General features: G+C 36.5%; 1 protein-coding gene across 5 annotated transcripts in view; it reads right to left on the bottom strand.

The window, feature by feature from the left end:
• The window catches only part of Cdk8 (cyclin dependent kinase 8), a 144,836-nt gene that overhangs the window by 66,414 nt on the left and 70,841 nt on the right, over nt 1–7,581 (bottom strand). The window lies entirely within an intron of this gene.

The following is a 7,581-nucleotide window of genomic DNA, read 5'->3' as shown; positions in this document are numbered from 1 at the left end:
CCCCCAGGTCAACAATTTCTGACACTGCCAGTGAAGCGGAAGACCCAATACTTTTATGGACTACTGGACTCTTTTAGAATATTTTGCTGAGTTCACACACCTATAATATTCAAATGATGGAACTAAACAAAAAAGGGGATATAGGTGAATGACCATTTTATATCTGTGTATTCAAAATGGTTATGATAGATATATAGCTACATTCTCTTAATTCTAGGAATAGAGAGATTTGTTCTAATAGTGTTTGTAAATAGGATATGATTTCTGCATCTTGTACAACAAACCACCACTGGGAATGCAGTATTCAACGTGTTAATTATTGAAACTGTCCTACCAATTTCATTTGAAAGTGTCTCATTGTTATTTATTTGTCAATAAAATTATGGAAAAAAATGTATTTGGTTGTTACAGGGCGTCACTATGCACCTCAGACTCATGGTGATCCTCCTGCTTTCAGCCTCCCCAGTGTTGGAATTGCAGGCCTGTGCCACCATGCCCAGACTCTGGCTCACTCAGCCTGCCCTTGGGGAGGCGCTGGCATGGTATGTGGGGCCAGGGATTGAACCATGATTCCTGAACTTGCTTAAGCAGGCACTTTAGTCTGCTGAACTATCTCACCAGTCCAACACACATATTTTTTAAAATGTACAACCAAACAGAAGGATGTTATAGACCGCTGGCTTTTCATCTATGGAATAAAATTAATGCTTTCACAAAATGAACCTATATGTAGATAGATAGAGATAGATAGATATATCTATCTATCTCTATCTATCTATCTATCTATCTATCTATCTATCTATCTATCTATCTATATAATTTTTCCCCCTAAACCCATCTGATTAGCCAGACAAGAAGTCATGAAGACCATGACTTTACCAGTGAGTTAGTAACTATTACTACAGTATTAATAGTGTTACAAAATAAATTGTTTGCTTGAAATTCATATCCCAAAGCCCTCATGCCAAGTAGCTTAGAATATAACAGTGTTTGGAGACAGGGCCTTTAAAGACATAATCATGTTAAATACAACTAGTGAAGTAGTGCGATGGTTGACTGTCAACCTGAGCAACAGAAGCCCAACAAAATTGGTCACAATTTCACACTGTAGTGCAGCTCATCCCTTGGATGGTATAATGGTGAAATGAAGAAGGATGAATCTACTTCTCTTTCTATAGAGGAGCGCTAGTCTCCACCTTCATCTTGGATGTCATCTCCTGGCTTCCAGCCCAGATGTACATCTCCTGATACGGACTCAAATGGGATAGTGCAGTGAGCTCTTTTGACTGGATCCTTTAGTCTCCTGTGTGCAGAGACCCTCAACACTCTTCCTCATCCAACTCTGGATGGGCCAATGTTGTAAATTCTTACATAGTTGCATATTTTATTCTTGAACAACATCTGTTTCTCTAGTAAACACTGTCTGATGCAAGTGGGCCATAATCTAATCTAACTACTGTCCTTCTAAGAGGAGAAGAGGACATACAAAGAGATACAGGGGGTTGTCCTTGGATGACCATATGAAGAACTAACAAGAGGAAAGCCATAGCCCTCTGTAATCCAAGGTTAGGCCTCAGGGAAAATCCACTCTGCTGGAACCTTGATATTGGATTTCCAGTCTCCATAATAAAAAAATAAATGTCTTTCATTCCAGTCATCCAATCCACAGTATTTCGCTACTGCAGCCCTAACAAATATAGTAGGTAACTATTAAGGAGTAAGAACACTATTAGGTGATTTTTATTGTTTTAAACAGAAATTTGGGGAGACAGGTACTTTGTAATTAGGCACTGCTATGGGGTAGAAGGTAAAATCAAGGAACTGAGAATCTCAATGGAGAATCATCTCTCAGCAAATATTCATACTGAAGACCTTTCAAACCCAAGTTGTACTGCATTTGGCAGACCAGGTCCTATGGAATAGGGTTTGCTAGGTCTCAGGGGTAGGAAATGTTACTCCTGGTGAAGTCCTCTAATAGGACACAAATGCAGATAAGCAGACAATTCTAAGATAGTTGCTGTAATAATTAACATTTATTGAGCAACACTTATATGGAAAGTAGCTAATATCTACTGAGTTTACTCTGACCTAAGAAGTATACTAAGCTGCTCACAAAAACCCTATGAAGCACTATCAGTATTCCCATGAGGAAACCTGAGACACAGAGAAATTAAATAACTTGCTTCGGGTGCAGAGCAAGAGTCTGGCGAGGATCTTACCACAAGCCCCATGTGGTTGATTGACACTGGGGACATTTGGTTTTCTCTTTGAAAAAATGAGCTTTAGAGCATGGCATGATCCCATACAAAGCACATGACATGTAGAAGAAACCTGGTTCTTAATATTGTAGAACTTATTTTTTACTTTGTGAAGATAGGACCTTAAATCTTTTTAAAGACACTCATAAGCTTTCTGCTCCTGTGTACCTACTGACAGCCATTCTTTCCATGCAGCCAGCAGCGATCCAGACAAGATGGTGCAAGGTGGAGTAAACGAATTTGGCCCTATTGGACATCTGATCACCAGGGCTGCTTTGGACTTTGGCAAGGTGAATGTTGTGGCCATCAATGACCCCTTCATTAACCTCAACTACATGGTCTACATGTTCTGGTACAATTCACCCACAACAAGTTCAATGGCACTGTCAAGGATGAGAAAGGGAAGCTTGTCTTCAATGGAAAGGCCATCACCATCTTCCAAGTGCGAGATTCCACCAACATCAAGTGGGGTAATGCTGGCGCCAAGTACATGGAATCCACTGGTGTCTTCACCACTATGGAGAAGGCTGGGGCTCACCTGAAGGGTGGTGCCAAAAGAGACATCATCTCCACCCCTTCTGCTGATGCCCCCATGTTTGTGATAGGTGTGAATCACAAGAAGTATGACAACTCCCTCAAGATTGTCAGCAACACTTCCTGTACTACCAACTGCTTAGCCCCACTGGGCAAGGTCATTCATGAGAACTTCGGCATCATGGAGGGACTCATGACCACATGCCATCACTAGAACACAGAAGACTATGGATGCCCCTCTGGAAAGCTGTAGCATGATAGCCATGGGGCTGCTGAGAACATCATCCCTGCATCGACTAGCGCTGCCAAGGAACAGAACAGAGGATGCACAAACAATTCCAGGCATAAAGATCACACTCTTGATCTTTAACAAAAGAGCTAAAAGCACAAAGGGGAGAAAGAGATTCTCTTTAATAAATAGTACTTTATCCACACAGAGAAGACTGAATCTAGACCCATATCTCTCACTATATACTAAACTAAAAATGACCAAAGATCTTAATATTACAATAAATATTTAACCTGGTAAAAGATAAAATAGGTAAAACTCTTAAAAGTCATAAGCATATGCATGGACTTTCTGAACAGAACCCCAGTTATACAGGAAATAATACCATCAACAAATGAGATTATATCAAATTTAAAAGTTTCTGCATGACATAACAACCTCCAGAGTGAAGAGCAACCTAAAGAATGGAAAACTTTTTGCAAACTATCCTCAGACACAGGACTAATAGCTAGAATATATAAAGAACTTAAAAAAAAAAAAATTAGACACCCCCCCAAATAAAAGACCTAATCAAAAAGTGAGCAACTAAAATGATGAGACACTCAATTGAAATGAACAGATACTTCTCAGGAAAACTACATATGACCAATAAATATATGAAAAAATGTTCAATACTGCTGGCCATTAAAAAAAAATGCAAATTCAGACAACACACTGAGATTCCATCTTACTCAAGGAAGAATGGCTGTCAGCAAGAAATCAAGAAGCAAATGCTGGCAAGACTGTAGGGGAATAAGGAACCCGTCTACATTGTTGGAGGGAATGTAACTTAGTAACACGACTATAGAAATCAATATGCAGAGTCTTCAATAAATTAAAACTAGAAATTCCATTAGACATAACCATTTCCTTTCTAGGTATATTCCTGAAAGAATTAAAGACACTATTACAGTGATACATGCATACCCATGTTTATAGCAGTACAACTCATAACAGCTAAGTTTTAGAAGTAACCTACAAGTCCATTAACAGATGAAATGATAAAGAAGATGTGATATTTAGTATTTATACACAATGGAGTACTATGTCACAAAGGATAAACTAGTGTCCTTTATAGGAAAATGGATATACCCTGACACCACAGTTGTTTTTGTTTGTTTTGTTTGGTACCAGGGATTGAACTCAGGACTTTGCACTTGCCACACAGGCACTTATGCAGCTGAGCTATTTCTCCAGCCAGATGAGACCACACTGTTAAGCGAAATAAATTAGACACACAAGTTTAAATATTGCATGATTTTTGTTACATGAGAAACCCAAACCTAAAGAATAAAACATAGAAAATAGGGAGATCTTTTTCAAGTGGGGAAGTTATAAAAGGTGGAGGGGGCAAGGGAGGGAAAAGGGATGGAAATGTGTTATGTATATGTAGCAATTCTCCACAAGAAATGTAATAGTTATATTCTATAAACATGCACTAATAAAATATAAAAACTTATAAAAGAAAAACATCCATCAATATATAACCAAGTACAGATTATTTTAGGAGTGCAAAACTTCACAGACATTAGAAAATTAACCAATGTAGCTTTCTAATTTAACAAAACAAAAAAAGAACATATGTATAGAAAAAAGCATATGACAAAACTCAACACCATTTATGAAAAATTTTCAGAAAACTTGGAATAAAAGAGAATTTCTTAAATTTAAATAGTGATGTCTATGAAAAACCTGTAGTTAACACTATACTAAGTGTTAGATTAGGAACCAGTCCAAAATGCCCACTCTCATCAGTATTCAACATTATGTGAAATGTCTTAGCTAATGTTATATAAAGACATAAAAAGAAATACAAAGTGTAAGATTGGAAAGAAGCTAATCTATCCTACTGATAGGTAATACAGTTATTTATACAGAAAAGCCCATAAAATTTATCAGTGACTTTATTTTTTTTTAATCAGTGACTTTAGAAATCTCTTAAGAAATATGACATACAACACAGTATAAAATATTAAAAAAAATTCTATTTCTGAGGAAAGATAGGAAAAAGAGAAAATAATACTTTTTAAAGAATTCAATTTTACTATTAGAAAACAAAGTATTTGTTTAATTCATTAAATGATAAATTTAACAAGGTACATAAAACCAAACATCGGTGAGAGAAATTAAAAAAATCTTATGAAATGGATAGTCTTTCCCTTGGCTTGAAAATATCATCAATATTATTAAGATGTGAATTTTCTCTGGATTGATTAGAATCATCCCAGAAGGCATTTCTTAAAAATAGAAGCTGACTAGCACATTCAAAAATTTATGAATCCAGGTGTGGTGGCACACACCTGCAGTCCCAGCAGGGACTGGGAGGCTAAGGCAGGAGGAGTGAGTTTGAGGCCAGCCTGGGCTACATAAATGAGTACAAGGCCAATATGAACTACACAATAAGACCTTGTTTCCAAAATATAATTCAAAGGATCTAACGTAGCTCAAATAATCCTAATAAAATAAAGATGGTGGAATCACACCTCATATTGGCGCATCACTAAACAGAGTTCAATGGAAAGCCTAAAAATAGGCCTACATTTATATAGTCCTTTAATGAATGAGTGGTGAAAGATTTTTTTTCATAAATACAGAAAATAGAAAAGAAAAACTTACAAATGAAACATTCTCAAAATTAAAAATTTATGCTCATTTTAGATTCATGAACCACCATGATCAAATACACTACAAGTGGATTTTCCTATTTCTTTTTTGTACTTTACCAACATCTGCAAAGGGCAACCAAAGCACAAAAGACACATTGCTAAATGAGTCCCCTCAAAAATTCCCCTTTAATTCTCTTATCTACCCCTCATCCTTGCCTACTATGCTGGAAGTCCTCCTTCCTAAAAACATTATAATGTCTCTTCACCCACGTTATTCACCAGATCTTGCACCATGCAAATTCTGACTCTTCTTTGAACTCAAAATGACCATGAAAAGTAAACATCTTGAACTGATTCAAGTCACTGAAGTAGCTCCAACAGCTCAACCAAAAGCAAAGTGTTTGAAGTGAGGGGGGAGTATGTTGCGAGAGGTAAATAGCAATGTATTTTTTATTGTAATAACTGTTAAAATTTAAACATATACTATACTCTTTACTATACTGTGTAAGTAATAAGCATATTTGTTCCAGAATTCAATGGAGCTTTGTTTTTTGAAAGTATTTTTGTCAAAAACACATATGTACAAAGGGAAAAGACATGAACTACAGGTATATAGCTCAATGAATTTTCATATACTAACACGTTAGTACCAGACCCAGAGAAAGATCAAGACACAGACCTTTATTTCACTAACACTCTGAAAGCTCTCTGTACCATTTCTTGTCACTCTCTGGTCCCTCCAAGAGTAATCACTACCCTACTTCCAATATCACTGATCATAATTTAATTGATTTTAATTCTTTAAAACTAATTTGAATATACAGAATAGTAGATGGTGAAGAAATGACAGTATACAGATATCTTGTTCCAGATTCAAGAGTATAAAAAGTGTATCAATTACAGAAATTTTAACACATCTTTCCAACACAGTATACTTTTGGTTAAGAATATCCTCTGTCTCACCTTGTGCCTCCCTCATGGAGGTGGTTCTCACAAATCTAAAATTTTCTTTCTTTACCCTACATGTATACTCTCCTCCCATTCCCATACATTTCTAGCATGGTGATGCTAGAAATGTATGAGATTTAGGAATCTCTTTTCTCAGCACAGAGTAAATGAATACTGGAGGACAAGGACCCCCACTTTGCTCCATTCTGAACTCTTCCTATTCTAGTCACTGTCCCCATCAAAATGGGTACACAGTAAATGACTATCTATCCCTTCAAAGCTCATTGGTAGAAAAGCTGTTAAATGAGCACATTTGTATTAATATTTCTAGATCATAAAATCCCCTGCTCTATGAATAAATAGGCTGAGAACAACAAACACAAAGATTGTAATACATAATCCTAGAATGTTCTCATTAAATTTAAGAAAGGGGGGGGGGAGTGCTAGGGAGATAGCTCAGCAGTCTAAGCGCCTGCCTGGCAAGCTTAGCAGGTTTGATCCCCAGTACTGTGTGTCAAGCCAGCCCCAGAACCCCAGGAGAGCCGTGCCACCCACTGAAACAGGGTGTAGTCGCACATGCCTGTAATCCCATTGCTGAGGCTAAAACATGAGGATCACTACAAGTCTGAGCTGCATAGTGAGACCCTGCATGTACCAAATAAATATACAAATAAAAGATTTTTTTAAAAAATAAACAAATAATGTAAAAGAAATTGGGCCCATACTTTATTCCAGTAAAAACTGAAGTAATAATTCAAGGAAATAATGCTGAATTTAAATGCATGCATAAAAATTAAGTAACGCATTACTATGAATACTACCTTTCAGAATAAAAACAAGGTTCTGATTACCACATGGAAAGCTATACTTCCAAAAGAAAAAAGGAATAAATTTTTACTGACTCAAATGAACAGATACAATAAGTAAATAGTATGATCTTATTTTAATTTAACTAATAGTATTAATC

The sequence above is a fragment of the Octodon degus genome, unplaced genomic scaffold (genome assembly GCF_000260255.1).
Source record: "Octodon degus isolate 3935 unplaced genomic scaffold, OctDeg1.0 scaffold00038, whole genome shotgun sequence".
Taxonomy (NCBI): Eukaryota; Metazoa; Chordata; class Mammalia; order Rodentia; family Octodontidae; genus Octodon; species Octodon degus.
Note: the sequence above shows the minus strand (reverse complement) of the source record. Positions and strands in the feature narration are given on the sequence as shown.